Below are 19,844 nucleotides of genomic sequence, written 5' to 3' on the forward strand. Positions count from 1 at the left end.
TGGTCTAACATGTAGTTCAATTCCAATGTTTTCTGATTGATTTGTCTGATCTATCAATTGTTGAAAGCAGGGTATTGAAGTTTCCTACCAATATTATATTGTTGTTTATTTCTCCCATCAGATTAGATAATATCTGGTTTACATATATAGGTGCTCTGATGCTGGATGCATATATATATTTAAATTTTTCTATCACCTTGATGAATTGACTCTTTTATCATTACGTAATGACCTCATTCTTTGTCCCTTGTCATAGTTTTTGATTTAAAGTATATTTTCTCTGATATAAGTATAGGTACCCCTGCTCTCTTTTGGTTTCCATTTGCATGGATTATTTGTTTATATCACTTCACTTTCAGTCTATATATGTTTTCAAAGCTGAAATTAGTGAGGTTTTTAATTGGCCTAATTTCAATACTGTTTTGTCTCAAGGAATAGGGATGCCTGAAAAGAGGAAGAGACATGAGGATTGGCCATTTGGTGGACCAGTCAGAACACAAACCACAGTTATCAATTCAGTTTGTCATTTTATCGTGGTTCATGAGACCCCCGAAACAATTGCAACAAGAATGTCAAAGATCACTGATCACAGAGCACCATGAAAGATGTAATAGTGACGAAGAGTTTGAAACATTGTGAGAATTGTCATCATGTGACAGAGACAAGAAGTGAACACATGCTTTCGGAAAAACGGTACTGATAGACTTGCTCAATGCAGGATTGCCACAAACCTTCCATTTTTGATTGTAAAGTGCAATAAGATGAGATATGCCTGTAATTATTGAGAAATAATTATGAAGAGACTATCAGCTAATGAATTGGTAAATTTTAATTATTTTCAATACAGTTTAATTAATTTTTATTTTAAATTTCTCTCGTTAATTTATTGAGAGGAAATAAAAATATATTCTGTATTAAACTTTTAAGTGTTCAAATCATGTTGTCAGGGTAAAAAAGTAAATTCAGTTCTGGAGCACTTCACTTTCAGGTAAATTATGTAAATAGCTATACAAATTAGGATTAATGGAAAAAAATTCCAGAGAGGAGAGAATCATTCAGGGTTGAACTGAGGATCCCGGAAGTGTTTATTCTGGCAGTATGTACTAATTTTTAGTGTAGGTTAGAGCCTGAGAACTGTGACTCATTCTAGGAAGAGGAATCTTCCTAGAGAAAGAGCAACCCGCAGATCTTTCACAAGTTATACAAAGCTAGAATGAGAAAGAGCAAGAGTGGGGAGATCCCCCATATTGCTGTGCACCCACTTAAAATTTACTTTGTTGTGACGGCCCGGGTGCGGGAGGGAGCGAAGCAGCGCAGGCAGCGAGCGAGATGCAGCACCGAGGCTTCCTCCTTCTCACCCTCCTCGCCCTGCTGGTGCTCACCTCTGCAGTGGCCAAACAGAAAGACAAGGTGAAGAAGGGCGGCCCGTGGAGCGAGTGTGCGGAGTGGGCCTGGGGGCCCTGCACCCCCAGCGGCAAGGATTGCCGCGTGGGTTTCCGCGGGGGCACCTGTGGGACCCAGACCCAGCGCATCCGGTGCAGGGTGCCCTGCAACTGGAAGAAGGAGTTTGGAGCCGACTGCAAGTACAAGTTTGAGAACTGGGGTGCGTGTGATGGGGGCACAGGCACCAAAGTCCGCCAAGGCACCGTGAAGAAGGCGCGCTACAATGCCCAGTGCCAGGAGACTATCCGCGTCACCAAGCCCTGCACCCCCAAGACCAAAGCGCAAGGCCAAAGCCAAGAAAGGGAAGGGAAAGGACTAGAGGCCAAGCCTGGATGCCAAGGAGCCCCTGGTGTTACATGGGGCCTGGCCCACGCCCTCCCTCTTCCAGGCCCGAGATATGACCCACCAGTGCCTTCTGTCTGCTCGTTAGCTTTAATCAATCATTCCTTGCCTTGACCCTCTCACTCCCCAGCCCCACCGCTAAGTGCCCAAAGTGGGGAGGGACAAGGGATTCTGGGAAGCTTTAGCTTCCCCCAAAGCAATGTGAGTCCCAGAACCCGCTTTTGTTCTTCCCCACAATTCCATTACTAAGAAACACATCAAATAAACTGACTTTTTTTTTCGCTCCCCCCACCCAAAAAAAAAATTACTTTGTTGTAAGGCTGGAAACTTTGAATGTCAGAGTAAATTTTGTAGGAATGTCCTGGTGGTTATTAAAAAAAAGAAGTTTTTTTCGTGGAGAATAGGCCAGCTAGTGGGTGAAACTCAGGTTTGGCTCTGGCAGAAAGGTTCATGCTCTAGAAAGCAGAGCAAACCAGAGGTAAGATGACTTTACTGAAATCATAATCGAATTTGGATTGAGATCAACACCCTCACATTTTCTCTGCCTAACAGAGATAAGAATGAACCCTATCTCGTTGAGGATTACACAATCTGGAGTATCTATAGTTATTTTTACACAATCCAAACTCAAAACTAGCAAAATACCAAGACTATATGACCAATAATAATTTTTAAGAAATTGATATTAGAACAAGAACCTGGATGTTGTGGCATGAACAGAATTGGACTTTAGGATAATTATGATAACTATATTAATGAAATAGTTTAAAAAAGGAATAAAGACATAAAATAATGAAAATTTTCAATTAAAAATTGGGACCTGTAAAAACAAATTAAGTGGACATTTTAAACTAAATACAAAAATCTGAAATTAAGAACTGCAATGGATGAATCCAATAGCATGTTAGCTAGGGAAGACTTAGTGAATTAAAAAACACATAAATAAAAAATGCAAAACTGATGCTCAGAGAGAAAAATTCAGGGAAAATTAGTGAGAGACATGTGGAACAAACTCAATAAGTCTGGTAGTTGTATAAATCTATTCTCACAGGGAGAAAAGAGAGAGAATTTGGCAATGGAAATAGTGAAGAGGTAATGACTGAAAATTTTCCAAAATTGATGGATGACATTAATCCAGACTCAAGAAGTTCAACAAACTCCAAGCAATATATATAAAAGTTACAGGGTAGGAATCCAAAGAGAAAATCTTAGTACCAGCCAAGTGAAAAAGACAAATTACTTTCAAAGAGGCAGCAAGACTGAACCTAAACATGAAAATAATAAAAGCTAGAAAATAAGAACATGGCCTTTTGAAAAGTACTAAAACAATGTAACTTAGAATTCTATATCCAGTGGAAAAATATTTTATATATAAAAAGCCAAAAGAAAAATGTTTTTAGAGAAAAAAATCAATTAAATATGTTTTCAAAAAAATCTGTTAGAAAGGAGGCTGAAAATCAATATTTACACATCCATCTCAAGAAATTAGAGAAAAACTAACTCAAATCTCAAACATATACAATCTATAAAAGTATTAATTTAATTCATAAGTACCTACAAACTGATCAATAAAAAAAGAAAGAAAAAACAGTTATCAGAATTAGGAATACAAAATAAATCATCACTAATATCATTCAAGCATCAAAGAAATTAATATTATTAACAACCTAATGCCAATTAATTTGGAAAATTGTATGAAATGGACATGCTTGGGGAAAAATCTATAGCCTAAATTGACAGAAGAAGAAATTGAAAATCTTAATAATCTCATATCTATGAAAGAACTTAATCATTCCCAGAAAGAAAACTCCAGATCCATATAACCTTATCAGTGAGCTCTTCCAAATATTTAAGGGAATAATACCACTATTAAACAAACTCATTCAGAGTAGAAAGAAAAAGAGATAACACTTTCCAACACGTATTTTATTAGACCCAGGAAAACCCAATAAGAAAACTTCACAAAACATGAAAGGAAAGGAAAATCACAGACTAATTTCTTTTAGTCACATAAATGCAACAATCCTAAACCCAATCCTAGAAAATCAAATCCAGCAACATATAAATAGGATAATACATCACGAAAAGTGTGGTTTATTCCAGGAATATAAGATGGGTTTAACATTTGGAAAAATGCATACATATGTTCTCCAAAAGATGTGCACATGAATATTCATAGCAACAGTATTCATAAAGCCAACCTCAAAACTACGCAAAGGCCTATTAACAGTTGAATGGATAAATAAATTGTGGTATAGTCACACAATGCAATACTATGTAGCAATGAGAATGAACAAAATATAGCTACCCACAAACATAGTACTGAGGGAAACAAGCTGGAATGAAAAAAGTAACTATTTAATATGCAATTTGCGTAGAGTACAAAGATGAGCATCCATGATGTTAAAAGTTTGGCTAATGGCTTCCCTGGGGTGGAAGTAAGATCATGATTAGAAGGGGGTATGAAGGGCTTCTATATGTTGCTGTATGGGTGTGTTCCATTTGTAAAATGAATCAAGCTGCACACTGAGGCTATATGCACTTTTCTGTATGTGCATTCACATCAAACCAAATTAAGGAACGAGTGTGTTCTAAATTGGAAAGCTGGCTCATATGATAATGCCTCATTTCAGCAGTGTATGTCTAAAAAAAAATTTAGTTTCCTCCACTGTCCCTGCCAGCCATCGTGTTTGTTATTTTAGTGACAATGCTCAACAGAACAGGGGGTGTGGGATGAGAGTGTAGTATTTGAAGTAAAGGACACTATGTTCACGATTCATTTACCTAATCTAAATAGCTAAAGTACTGCCTTTATCTTTCACAAATGATTATAAGCTTACATTTTATGCAGGTAGAATTATTGTATAGGATGAAGCAGAAGTTATCCATTGATCAAAAGTAAGAAAATAAAAAAGTATGGCTGGGGAAAAATCGTCTCTAACAAATCCATCAGAGCAGTAGTTTAACTTTGAACACCATCATTTACAGAATCAATCTTATAATTTTCTCTTTTGGCAGATTTTCAAAGTTTTCAAAATATAGCTGATTCTATAAATTAAGTCCCACAGCTGTGGTGCTGAGTGAATTTTCTAATTTCCTACTAGGAGAGTCAATCTGCATAATTACTTTCTGAAACAATGGTGTGTATTTCCCCTGTTAATATCTGCTTGAAAGGGAATATTCTTTGATCTGCGATTTATGAGGGAAAAAGATAATGAAGTTAAATATAGTCAATTCAAATGGACACATATTTAAAAGCATCTAAAGTATGCTGAGTCCAAGCACTAGAGATGTGGTAATGTTAATAGTGGCTACCACTTTCTAAATAAATAAATTAAAGCAAAGAATAATAATTGAAATAATAATTTAAATTGAAATAATAATTTAAGTACAGAATGTGCAGGTAGAGAAGAAGCAAGGATTTATGCTCATAGTGTAAAGTGGGAAGCATGAGACCAACCAGGAAATGCATTAATATACATTTCTCTGCCAGAAAAAGTAAGAATAGCCCTTCTAAAACAAATGGCATTTTGAAAAGTATTATGATTTTTATGGAAAAGTAAAAATGATCGTATTGACCAATGAAATTGGTAGTTGGGAATAGACTGTGAGAACAATTTGGCTTTTAAGTGTTATCTTTAGGCAACAGGTACCTAAGTAAGAGTTGCAAGGGCAGAGCAATAATTAGATTTGTCTTTTAGTAAGGTAAGTATGGCAATAAAGTAAAAAACAGGTTTAATATGGTGAGGAGCTGATCAATAAGAATGGCAGTGGATTTATAGAGAGCACTCAAAATGCACACTAAGGTTAAATGTCAAGTGAAATTTGAATGTCACGTTCTCCATCGTCTTCTTATTTTTGTGTGTGTGTTTGTTGTTTTAATTAGTTTTAATGGCCTATAAGTTATGGAATCCTAATTTTAGATCTGTGAGTAAAAATACCTGGAAATCATTTCAGTATAGCTGTGATATTCTCTATAAACGAAGCATTTCGATCACTGGTGTATTCGATGTGTTTTGTAACCATCCACACGAGGACTCTGTCCACACCCACAGATCATGATGTGTGTACATTCCTGAGCTTCCCAAAGCATTGATCCCTCACTTTGCATCTCACAATCATGGAAGACATAAATATGCCTTGAAAAGCACTCACCATTACTCTCTTGGCTCATTACCCTTATCCACTGGACAGTAAAAGTAATCTATCAAAATCGTATGTAAAATCACTACTTCCCTCTTACACTAGACATTTTAATGCACTTATATAACATCATTTAACTGGAAATAATAGAACTCACTGCCTTCTAAGATAGAACAGCTGAAACAAATGTAACTTAAAAGAAGAGTGTATTAGTTGTGCTTCTGTCTTAGACTATGTTGTCAGTATCCGATAAACTAGCACAAAAAATGGTGACATGGTTGAGAGTCAGTACACAACTTGAAGGACTGAACTAACTGGCAGGACCTACATCCTTTAACATATCAGAAGACTTTTTGTCTTACTAATTAAAAGTAACTTTGAGTTCTTCCACAAATTGGCCAAGCTAGACCTACTCTAATGTTTGTATTATTATTCTCTCTATGAGCTTAAGTTATTAAGGTCTGGTCATTGACTTATTAAACTTCATGGGAGCAGTTTTGTCGCAATGGAGTAGAATATCATGCTGGGGTACGAAAATCGGAATTTCATAACAGTCTATCCAGGACTGTGGTTAACTCATGGGCTTTTCTGATCCTGAGGCTTGCCATTTACATATGTCCTTCCCACTTCTGAACCATTTTTAACCAGGAATTTCTGCAAGGGTAATGTGGTTATTAATAAGATGTTTTGAGATTTTTAAAAATAAAAGCTTTAGTATGTGAAACACTATTGTTTACTTAAATCAGAGAGACAAGGAAAAGGCTCTAATTTAAGAAATTACCACCAAATTATACCAAGAAAGCTTCAAAGAGCAAACATCTAGAAAACAATATTAGTGCAGCATATTTTTATTTCCATTTTTATTCTTGCTTTTGTATAGGCAGCAGCAAAAAGCTAGCTCTAGCAAGAGTAGCCTCCCTTAGAAATTATCACTTTTGCAAAACAAGAAAATTTCATCTAGATAATTAAGAAAGTCATCAGAGAGTTGGGTTTTGGTAATGATAAACATTAAACATTGAAGACTAATTTCTTTGGTCCATTTTGTATTTTTTTCACAGAATTACAGCAAAAAATGCTGTATTTTTCCGATTCTCATTGAAATCTTTCCTACAAAGATAATCTCCTTTCAAGTCACTCTAGAGATATTAGTTTAATTGCCTCAAATAATTGAGCTGTTTTGCATATACAGATAGCATATTATTATTTGGCTATGATGTAGCTTCCATTCTTTGTAGAAAAAATTATTAAATTATTATAATCTAACTGTAAAAGATTAGATAAATTAGTGCTAGATCCAAATGTTAAAATCAAGGTCCTATTAATACTTTCTAGATCAAATATTAGTTAGCCTGCTAGATATTAATTACTTTTCAGATGCTTAATATATCTAGAAATTCATGACACTGTTTGCTTTTCCTCTCTGCTCTGCCACTTTATGCACTGTTGTATTTACTATCACTGACAATGGAGTTTGGTAAGCTGTGCGTTCCTTATGCCACTCTGTTGGATTGGCTGTTTAGTTTCTTTTTCAAAATGCAAGAAAACTGAAAGCACAGAAAAAGATAACATCAAATTGACCCCTGCCTAGTAACATGCTATGCAGTTGAGTTATATTCTAGAATTGCTGCCTGTACTCAAATTCTTTTGACCTACAAATTGTCGAAGAAGAGATAACACACTGCCTACACTATTGATTTTATTCACCATAATTTTTGCCTTAACATCCCAAATGCCCAACACATTATGAATCATTATTGAGCCTAATACTGATCAATATGCCATGGGCAAAAGTTCAAAAATAATATCATTGGTGACACAGTGATGATGATGATGATGATGATGATGATGATAATGATGACTATGAAGGTCAGCTTATGTTATGAAAACGGCTTTCTGCAAGGAATCAGTCTAGTTACCAAGTGTTTCTAGAAACTGAGCATGCACCAAAAAGTTCAGCAAGTTACCAAAGAAAAAAATCTGGGGTAGAAACGGTATAAATTGTAGTACAATTTATGTAATGAATTATAACTTAAATATTAATTTTTTGGTACATAATTTAACTCTTTGCAGCTGCTCCTACCTTTTTAAGTGTCCTCCAGGTACCTGAAAGTAGCACTACTTCAGAAATGGAATGAAGTAGGGTTCTTTTGTTTTGGCTTCCCGTCACAATAGCTTTCATCTGCCATCAACAACATGGGCCTACAGATGAAAAGATGGCAGTACCTGGAAGCCAGTTGATGATGTATTTTTGAACCTTGAATAAGCTACTTATTTTGAAGAGCTGGTGCCAGTATTTCTTCCCACCACCGAGCTGTGACGAGCATTCTGTAGCTGTGCTTAGGATAATACAGTTGTGGACATGTCTGCCTGGGTGTTTGGATGATGAGATCACAGGCCTCTGTGCAACCTGAGTAGGAGATCTAGAAGCAGTCCTGCCTTGGTCAGTGTTAAACACACATTAATGGTTAGAATTTTTAAGGAGAAAGAAGAAAAAAGGAAGAAAGGAAAAAATGAGGAAAGAGGGAGGGGGAGGAAAGAAGGAAGGATGGAGGAAAGGAAGGATAGAAACAAGGAAGGAAGAAAGAAGGAAGAGAGGAAAGAAGGAAGGGAGGAAGGAAGGGAGGGAGGGAGGGAGGGAGGGAAGCAGAGAGGAACATTACCTAACTGTGTATTATTTTCCTGATTAAAGTAAATTCAGATGGTCATTCCAAAGCAGTGTAGCTCAGTAGAAATACAATGCAAACCACATATGTAATTGAATTTTTTCTAGTAGTCATATTTAAAAAGTAAAAAAAGAAGTGGGTGGGTGAAATATTTTAATAATATATTTTAGTTAACCCAACATATTACTTCAATATGTAATCAGTAAAAACACACTATTCATGAGATATTTTATGTTTCTGCGCTGCATCTTTGATCTGATATGTATTTTACACTTGGGGCACATTTCAATTCAGTCTAATCATATTTCAAGTGCTTAAGTGCCACCTGTGGCCAGTGACTACTTAATATATTGGACAGTGCAGCTCTAGAACATCTTGCAAGATCAGGCTGAAGCTGATTTCCAGCTGAGACCACATCATCGCTTGGCTCCTATCCCTGTCTTATCCTTCTTTTCTCACCCATTTATCCCCAAATATGTCATTTGTACAGGAATCCTTATCTCAGTCTTTCCTTCTAAGGAAATTGACCTAAGCAAATGCTTAATAAAATTTAGCATTTCTCATTTAATAATGAATCAGACAGGTTTCTTCTTGATATTACCTCCTCCTTACCATGCCTCCTGTCTCTTTTACCCTCAATGTCTACCTATCTCTCCATATCCCAACTGATTTGAAAAATGAATATTCTGTAGAAACTTGTGGAGCCAGCAGCAGTAACTTCTTAGTATCTACTGACACTTTAACCACCTGGTGTGGTAACAAACTACAAAAACTCCTGATTTGGGGTTTGTTTTTTAATCTGGGGACTAATATGTGTGCAAAGTGTTTGCAGCACTTCTGTCTATGGAGTGGGCTTTCCCTGTTCTTAGTTTCCCAAAATGGGACCCCAGCATGAGAGATAAATGCATTCAGGTAAAATGTCAAAACAAAAGCCATTTTCAAAAGATGTGTCCAAAAAAAGAGAGAGGGAGTTTGACAATTGCCAGTAAGATGTATTGAATATTTTTGTTTGTTTCTTTTTAATATCTTTCATTCAAATTCTGTTAAAAAAACAGCAAGCATTTGGTCTCTCTTATCTTTTGGGAGTAATTTTTTAAGACCTTTACAAGGTGCTGTTCTTTTTATGTATCCCAAGCATAGTGATGGATGGATTGCTAACTATTCTCAAGATGGCAGAAAATTGGCTATCAAGGACCAATGTTATGCATCCTCAGGCAGCACTGACTCTGGGAAAACATTGAAGTTGTCTCTGTGTGAAGTAGCTATGATGCAGTTTTGCTTTATTGTACGTTTTTGCTTGCTTTTCGTCTGTTTATTTTTCTCAGTTTGAGCAGAAGCACAGAATTCTGCTGACTGGCAAGTTGGTAAGGGCATTAATTGCATTTTAACATCAGTTCCGTTCAAAAAAGATTCAAAGTAGAGAGAAAAGAAAATCTTTCAGGCCAGGCGCGGTGGCTCAAGCCTGTAATCCCAGCACTTTAGGAGGCCGAGACGGGCGGATCACGAGGTCAGGAGATCGAGACCATCCTGGCTAACACGGTGAAACCCCGTCTCTACTAAAAAATACAAAAAACTAGCCGGGCGAGGTGGCGGGCGCCTGTAGTCCCAGCTACTCGGGAGGCTGAGGCAGGAGAATGGCGTAAACCCGGGAGGCGGAGCTTGCAGTGAGCTGAGATCTGGCCACTGCACTCCAGCCCGGGCGACAGAGCCCATTTAAAAAAAAAAAAAAAAGAAAATATTTCAATAATCTGTGAATTAAACTCCAAATAGTTTTGCAATTTGTTCCAATCCATTCTCATTCATGGTGGATCTCAAGTGACCTTTTCTAGGAAATTCTTTAAACTTGTTCACAATGAGAGAGAAGAAAGGTGGTGAATGCAAATTCGTTTGTTTCTTCAGTTAGGACAGTTAATCAATAGAGGATAAAGATGAAAATATAAAAAGGAAAAAAGAAACTGTATTAAAGCAAGCCAAATTGTTAAGTGTGAGGTAGAATATTGTTATGAATGAGTACTGGAATTAGAAGGGTTGGGTCATAGGTACTGGAATTAGAAGGGTTGGGTCATAGGTACTAGAATTAGAAGGGTTGGGTCATAGGTACTGGAATTAGAAGAGCTGGGTCAGAGGTACTGGAATTAGAAGGGTTGGGTCATAGGTACTGGAATTAGAAGGGTTGGGTCATAGGTACTGGAATTAGAAGGGTTGGGTCATAGTTATAATATCTGATCTTGGGTCAAACACTGCATCTCTTAAAGCCACAGCTTTTCTCTTTCAGTGGGGTGATTGGACTAAATGGTTGTTAAGCTTCCCATCAGTACTGTACTATGGTTCTATGGTTCCAAACAGCTTATATAAAGACACTTTAAATTGTGCTGCTTGCTTTATGCTGATGGTAAGTATATTTCTGGGTCAGTGGGTATGGTGGAAAGAGTTTTGGGGGCAGATACATTTAAGTTTAAATTCTACACCTACCATTTAACTACTACTAGTTCATCTGAGAAACACAGATAATAATACCTACTTCTCAGAGTTTTGTGGATGTCCTTGAACAATGTCTGGAAAAAAATAGCTTTGACAAAAAAAAAAAATCTTTCCTTTCTTTTCAGCTATTGGGAGGACATCTTTCTGACATATCTTCCCTGTATTCTAGAAAAATAGCCCTTAACTGGAAACTGAATTTTCTGTAGGCATATGCAATGCATCTGGATAGAAGAGGGGAGACTGGACATTGTTATACTCCTGGGAAACAACTTCTGGTGCTCCAGGGGAAACCCACACCTTATTAAAGGTCATCCTACAAGGCCAAACGAACACAAGGGGACCATATTGCTGTTCAACTAAATAGCAGAGAAATACAAATAAATGCTTCCTGAGAATCAGTATATAACAAAAAAGACCCAGAGAAATAATGCAGAACGTTGCATGGGAGAGGCAGGAGAGAGAAAGGGAAACTGACTTATGGATCTGTCTGATTCTACCGCAGGAATCTTGGCAGTTTTTCATGTGAGATCAGGGCACAAGTGACTTTCATCAAGGTTGAAACTGGCAGAAGAAAAAGCTTGGGACTTATCCATATTGAAATTGCAAAAATAATACTCCTTTACAGTTCTCATAATGTAAAATAAAGTCACTGCCACTGTGGTCCGTCTCCCCTTGCAATTTTCTAGTAGATAAAAAGCACATCAGGTTGTGATGGTTAAGCTATTTGCATGATTTTTCCATATGCTTGAAGGTATTTCATATGTCAAATTATCATTCTATCTAATATTTTCTGTTTAATGTTTTCATTAACATGACTTTTGATTTCAGCAATTTGCATATGCATATTGTCTCATTATCTTAATATAATACTGTTTGGAAAGACTGATTCCTAAATAGATGATGTGAATACAATTACCCTGATGAGGTCTTGCTTAAATTATCAGAAAATTTTCAAAATGTGTTTATATCCTGGTTTATATAAATTAATCATTAAAACAAGAATTAAGGATTTATCATTATATTCTGGTTCGTATTAATTAATCATTAAAACAAGAATTAAGGATTTATCAGAGAGGTTGTATGGGTTCTTAAATTGGTTTTCTTTTTTTCCTTTTACACACGTATCCCAGATCTTGCTCTGTTAACTGTGTGTTATGTCTAGACTACTAATGCACTGTCAGAGAAGAGAGTATAGCAAATGAAGCCTGGTATTTAGAAGAATTACTTTAAGGTAGAAAAAGGTAGAGATTTTTATTTGTTTTTAAGAAAGGTATATTTTTACAAAACATATAAATATTAAATGTATTTTCATTATTTTTAGTGAAAGTTAGTGAGAAGCACTTCACTTTACCTATGAGTCTTAGACCAGATAACTTATATATGTTTTAAACTGCTTGAGTAACAACCATCAATGATGACCAAAGAAACATAGATTAGCCATCATCTCATATAAATAATTTATTCAAGTATCCACTCATTCAGGAAGACATTTACTGATCACATGCTTCATGCCAGGCATACAGCCAGAAGGCAGGTGTGTAATGCTAGTGATGACATAGCCCATCCCTTCAGATACTCTCCCCTAGCTTAGCAGGACAGAGAAAAAATGAGCAATTATCATTGACTTTGCATGGCTCAGAGTTGATGGGAAAGTCCCCTGCTAAGTCACTGTGCTCTCCTAGTCATAACTAATGTGCCTTGTTCCCCTACCAAATACATACGATATTTAGGCCTTAACATGCATGATGTTCAGCAAGATATGAATATGCTGCATTCTCATTGAGATCTGTGTCTTGTGTAAGTTGTATCCCACCAAATGCTGCTTCTATTCTATAAAAATACTACATAAATTTAAAGAAAGAAATGGGTAAAGAGAGAGTGTAAGGGAAGAGGGAGAATTATTCTACCATTATACATAGTTTGAGTATATATATAGAGCTTGGAGTCAGAAACATTGTTTATTGAATTCCCTGTCATCAATTTTAATCATGTGACCTTGAAAAAAGCATTTAACCTTTCAGAAACTCATTTTCTTATTCACACTATGAGGATGAGCATACCTGTACTGTAGGGTGTCTGTAAGCGTTGGAGAGGTGTTATATACATGAATTCTGGCAGAGTATATACTATTGAGATACAATAGATGCAGGAGTCTTACATAGAAAGTGTACAATTCAGCATGTGTATCAGCATTTGACTGCTTAAATTATAAAACTGAGTTAGTATCCCAGTCTGTCTCCCCTTGAGAAGCATGCTTGAACCTCTATGTCTATGCAAATGCTATTGAGATTTCAAATGCCAGCTTTAGCTCCATTCCCTCACAGAAGATATCCTTTCATACCCCACTACTCCTTAGGTTCCTCTTTTCTGAAAACCCCAAAATCAGCAGCACATCATTGTAAGAGGAATAAATCCATGCCCAGGGAGTTTAGGGTGATGAACTTAACAGAAGGAACAGGAGCTCAACTCCTGATGATTATTTGCTCAGAGAGTGAAGTTATTAACCACTTTGAGCTTTAGTGAGTTTGTCTTTTATCTCTGAGTTTCTGGATTTCTCTGTGACAGGGACAGAAATCCCTGTAAGGATTCAATTAACAACTGAAAGTCTAGCACAGAATCGGCCCCATAGCATGGATTCCACAAATCCTTGTTTCCTTTGTGTTTCTTCATTTCCTTGTTTCCTTCCATAGAGCTCCTGTGATGAAATTACAATAAACTGGGTGGCTTACAACCACAGAAATCTTATTCTGATACAGTTTGGGTGCCTGGAAGTCCGAAATCAAGGGGTCAGCAGGTTTGGTTCCTTCAGGAAGTTCTGAGGGAGAACTTTTTCCATGCCTCTCTCCTAGCTTACAGTTGCCAGCAAACCTTGCTTTTTTTTGGTTTATAGCTTACTCACTCCAATCTCTGCCTCTGTGTCACATGACAATGTCCCTTGGGTACATGTGTGTACCCTCTGTGTCTAAATCTTTCTCCCAATTCTCTTATAGGTACACACATTTTTGAATTCAGGGCGTACCTTAATCAAGTATGACCTCATTTTAACTTAACTAATTATATCTGCAAAGATTTTATTTCCAAATAAGGGTGCATGGAGATTCCTCACGGACATGACTTTGATGTGAAGGGGGCACTATCCAACCCACTTTCTTTCTACTTTTGTATTCTCTCATAGCATCTGACATGATGTTGAACACATCACAAGTGTAAACAGGTAGAACTTAAGTTAATAAGTCAGAGCCTTCCTAGGAAATCCTTGCCTTCGTAGTCAAAGACTACATCTATTAAGCCTTAAATATACTGTCTGAAAAATTCAACCCTATTGTTCACAAAAAAGAATGAACTATTAGCATAGTAAGGGTGAAAGCATATTTCAAGATCCATTCCCTGGTTACTATTAGTAACAACTAAGTAACAGCATGAATGCAAGAGCCAGGAATATTTTCTGTTTAAAGTGCTTATGAACACCAGAGTTTTTCTTACACTGTGAAAATGTTTTTAAAATTTAGAACTGTATCCACACGCATGGAGTAATGATTTTTTAAAATTAATTAGATTTATTTATACTCATGTCTCAATACTTACACTTTAGTGATATGTTTGCCCATGATTTGGGTGGTGTCCTTTCAAAAGATGAAATGTGCGAATTAGAGGACTGAGTTAACTAACTTAACCATGTCTTCTCTATCAAAAATAATGGGTCCATCTAGACATTTATTTTACCATTATCTGTGAAAGTGTAGGAGTGTTTGAATGTCTAAGCTTCTTTGAGAATTGCATAGACACACTTTTGGCAAAATGGTCTTTGCACAAGCTGCTTGAGTCCCTCTCACATTTATCTTCCAAACCACTACCACTATTCCTTAACATTGTAGTAGAAAATTCTAATGTCAATGTTTAAAATAATATGCACAGATAATAAACAATGTATTGTGACTGAAAGTTTATTATTAAATAAGGGCTTTAACCTTTAAACTTACTCTAGAAAAAAAAAAAAAAGAAAGAAATCCATGAGCGCTTTTCGAATAGGATTATTAGAACCATCTTTGGGGACTTCTGATAGAATACAAGGTTTTACTTCTGGGATGAAATTTCTATGATTTTGGTATGCCAAGCAAAATATTTCACGTTTCTAATTTGACATTTGCCTGCCTATCGCCACCTACTAAAGCTCTCATAATTATTCCTTCCTGAAAACAAACCTGAAAACAAATAGACCTTGACTATTCTTTAAAAATATCAGGCTCTCTGACTTTATACTTTTGCACATACCGAGTTTTCAAACTAGAATGTTTCTCTTCCTTTGGGTTATCTGTTATGTGTGCTAAAAATGTATATAAAATGTATGCCACTCCAGGAAAAAAATATATAAACAAAAAATTACTGTATTTCATCTTACCTTATTTATGTAAAAATTAATTATAATTCTTGTTTATAAACCACAAAAATGATCTTTATTATATAACTAAATAAGAAATGACTAGGAAGGTGGCTGCAGATATGGAAGGAAGGGCTCTAAGTCTGCTCTTCTGCCATGCTAGTGCATTGGCTGCGTTCTCAGGGTATACGACTACCAGGTCCATCCAGCCATATCTAGTAGAAGAAAATGTGTCATATTTCTCTCGTGCCTCTTTCATAGGAGAGAAAATAACACTTTCCAAGAGCTCACAGCAAAGGCTCCATAATATGCCTGTCAATAAAATTCTGCATTATGATCCCCATTGTGGAACCAAACACCAGAATTGTCAGGATTCATACAGTCTAATTATCTGAGGTGAACAGATGTTGAGGTTCTACTATATTACCTCTTTTGGAGCCCACAATATCCTGAAAAGAAGGACAGAATAAATCCCAATACATTTACTATAATCTTTAAATTCAAAATCCAGATCCAGGGATATTGTATGGTCTTGTGGGACAAGTTCCTAATTGTGAAAAACAAAGCAAGGGCTTAATTTGAATGTCGTACTAATTGTGTAATATTAAGCAACTAATTTTGCACCACTAGAAACTTGTGCCTTTGTGTTTATAATAAAGGGTTTTGGCAAAAGACTGTGTTCTCTATGGGTTGTCGTCTGTGTGTGTGTGTCTGTGTGTGTGTGTGTGTGTGTGTTTGTGTGTGTGTGTCTGTGTGTGTGTGTGTGTTTGTGTGCGTGTGTGTGTGTGTTCTATGATTCTATTAGGTTGGCATAAAAGTAATTGCAACTTTTGCAAAAAATGCAATTAATTTTGCACCAACCTAATACATCTATATCTATGTTAAAATTGAAAACTCTAGTGCATTTATGCTGCTATAGAAACATGCCTAGCAGTTTTAAATAAATCAGGATAAATATGAAAAAGATTAAATAATATGCTGAAGACAGGACTGATGACGTGGTTTAAAAATTCACATTTCTCATTTTACTTTTCATTTAGTTGCTCTTCATTTTGCTGTATATGAGCCTATAAAACTATCACTTGGCCCTTGTATGTCTGTGGTGATCTTTCAAAGAAGCTCCTGAAATGAAAGAATTACTTCAAGAATTACTTCATTTCTGTGGTATCCACTGTAGGTAGTAGCCACTAGCCAAACATAAATACTGAGCACTGGAAACGTGGCTAGTGTCAACATGAAACTGAATTTTTAATTTCATTTTGTTTAAACAATGACACAGTGCCAGTATCTACCATATTGGACAAAGGGATCTCAGCTTCCATCTTGTCTCAATTTTTATTATCTACTTCAGCTATAATTAGCTATAATCAGCTCCCACAATTTCCAAACAATGTCATGTTCAATATGCCTTTTTCACAATCACTTGGTTGCCTTCAATGAAAGCCCTTACCTTTTAAACCACTTGATAAACTTCTTTTAAATAATCTAATTTCACCTTCCAATTAACCAATTAATTCTTAATCTCTTCCTCTTTGAAGTTTCATGGTAGTGTTCATTAGTAGTTTCCTGCTTATAATGATTTTAGGTGAAAATATTATCACTGACCATTGTTACTCATCTGAATGTGCTTGCAAATAAATGCAGCTTTTGTTAGTGTTGTTTTTAACAATAGTATCATTTTTACAGTATTCCTTGATATTATCATTTCTAATAAAGAAATGTCAGTATTTGGTTGTAGGTTTAGGACCATATTATTTGGGAATCTGTAAGGACAGTGGAAATACCTCTGCAAAATTCACTAATAATAAATAAGTTCATCTAAGTTAGATTAACAAAAAAGAAGAAAAGGAAAATTGACTGTTGATGTTATAACTACAAAAGGATAGAAAAGGGGTTTTCTGGAGGAGAAGTATAAAACACAGGCCATTAACAAAAAATGTTGTGTAAAGATATTAAATGAGAATTACCCTAAAGGGTGCTAGATTGTCTCTGCCCAGCTGATATTGGAATATCCTGGAAAGATCACTGAAGCCCCAGCATCAGCTCAACATTTGTTTTTGAGATAGTTGGTATATTGAAAAGCAGAAAAATGTGGTTTTCATTTGAAGATTCAGACTCTGTGATCTTGGGGAAGTTATTTAACTATTTTGAAGTTTTCTTAATTATAAAATTATCTAGGTCACAGAGAATCACAGGAGATAATACATGTAAATTTTGTTTTGAATAATAAAAATACTGCCCTTATAAGTATTACCATGATTATTGTTATTATTATTATTTTCTGGTCAATTTTTTCAATTGCAATTTCTGAAAACCTATCCTTTATCTTACGTGTGTTAGGTACAAAGAATGTCATCTTTTCTAGCAAGTCTAGTTTAGTAGACATACAAAGATTTAAATTCATGAAACATATCTGACAAGTTTCCAGATAACCAGAGTAAAAAATAAAGTGTTAATTTCTAACAACTTGAAGAATGAATCAATTTTATGTAAAAGTTAAGCACAATATTCTAGAGTACTTTTTAATACTTCTCAAAAAATATAATGAGAAATATGCTTCAATTTCTCTTTCTATGTAAACATAATCTTCAAGTAACTGTTGTTCATAGCATATTCCTCATTTCAAAAGTACATGAACTTCGTTCATTCCTCTCAGATGTCAATCTAACTTCTCCATTATCTCTCCTCCAAATTACAGATTTTTTCAAGAATTTCTCATTCTCCCAGGATTTCTTTTTTGGTCTATTTTCCCTGATGTTTCCTGGGTGGAATTTACTTTCCAAAATTCACATATGTCATCGTTTTCCTCCATAAACACTTTTATCACTTCTTAAAGGACCACTAATGAAACTAAAGTTTCTTAACTGGCTTACATGTTTCTTCACCTCACTTCCAAATTCATGCCTGCAACTCTCCAACTAACCAGTTCAACTTATCCAAATATCGCCCTTTTCCCATGAAAAGAGTTCTTGGGAGTCATTTGGAAACTACTCCCTCTTCAAGAGCATTCTTCGACTGATGATCATTAATCATCCAGACATAAATGAACACTATCTCAGTTATGTTACTCCATCTTTAAAAAGGACTAACTCAATCTTGCAAGATTCTTCTGAATGTGCTCTTAGTTCTTAATATTGAATACTTTCCAGTGGCCTTTCCATTTACAAATCATTGCAAAACTCCCTGTCAGGTTCTCAAGAACTTAAGCTATAATAACACAAAATAGTACATTTGGTATTTGGGAGCAGAAGTTTGTGATGGGGGTACCCTCAGACTTTCCCTTTAGTACCTGTTCTGGCTAATCATAATTTAAGCCATTATTAGGCCTCTATAAGATGCCAAAAGATTTCTCTACAAATGTTTCCCAGAGGAAAACTAAAAAGTTGATCCAGGATAACAATCCTATTTTTATTCCTACGAAGTATAGCATAAAGCAGTGAACAGCAGTGAACATAGTTGCAGTGTTCAGGAATTTGAATTTTAAAAAGTAATATGTTAAATTTCAACAAAAGTTTTACCCACAACTTCTCAAGTGGGATCAATAAAATAAAGGCAGATTTAGAGTTTTATATCAAACTCTATTTGAGTAGGACTATGTGAAATGAAAGATAGAGTTGAATATTTTTTTACAGAGTTAGAAAACCTATACTTCTCTTCAAAGGCTTATAACTTAAAAACGGTGTCTATGTTTCAGTCAAAGTTTCCTAAAGGAAATTTTCTTCTAGCCAGGGATATTACAAGAAAATGTTCAAATGCGTTAAAAAAAGTAGAAAAAGCTTTTAACAGAAAGTTAATAGGGTGGTCTAAATGGAACCTAAAATGGAAGCATTCACCCCCTTAATGTGACTCTTCATGGAACTTCAAAAGAAAAGACAGCATGACAAGGCTTCACTGAATTCCAGGATGAGGGTGGGCTGCAGTTGTCATTAGCTGAGATGGTTACTTCATTTCTGAATATATTTTATCCACAACTAAAATAGTAGCCCATGGTATTTGGACTATTTAAGCACAAAAATGATCACTGGCTTAAAAAGTAATATACCTTGCTGTGGCCTTTGTTCTCAGCTTAGGTGAGAAGACAATTACGTTGTCATTTTTTCATCTTAAAGAATACATACTAATACAGACGCAAGGTATTAGAGACACCTTCTTGTACTCACAAAAAGGAACCAGTAGTGTGATATTTTCCATTCTTTTTCTAAGCTTTTTCATGAAAATGAGAGCTCCAAATGTGAACATTGATTATCTAAATGCCAATAATGGCCTTTTACATTTATAAATATGGATATTGATAGAGGATCCACTGATGTGAACCAGGTAGCTCTTTGCTTGGTATGAGGTGTCACTTTGAATTATTTCAACTTCAGTTAGAAATTGACCTGAGTCTTACTCAA

General features: G+C 35.7%; 1 long non-coding RNA gene and 1 pseudogene across 2 annotated transcripts in view; one reads left to right on the forward strand and one right to left on the reverse strand.

Annotated features, from left to right (window-relative positions):
- The window catches only part of LOC105525803, a 523,125-nt gene that overhangs the window by 461,422 nt on the left and 41,859 nt on the right, over nucleotides 1-19,844 (reverse strand). The window lies entirely within an intron of this gene.
- On the forward strand, nucleotides 1,286-2,089 carry LOC105525800 (annotated as a pseudogene). The gene has a single exon (XR_001003976.1). The product of XR_001003976.1 is annotated as a midkine pseudogene (transcript).

Source organism: Colobus angolensis, unplaced genomic scaffold (genome assembly GCF_000951035.1).
Source record: "Colobus angolensis palliatus isolate OR3802 unplaced genomic scaffold, Cang.pa_1.0 Scaffold56, whole genome shotgun sequence".
NCBI classification, from domain to species: Eukaryota; Metazoa; Chordata; class Mammalia; order Primates; family Cercopithecidae; genus Colobus; species Colobus angolensis.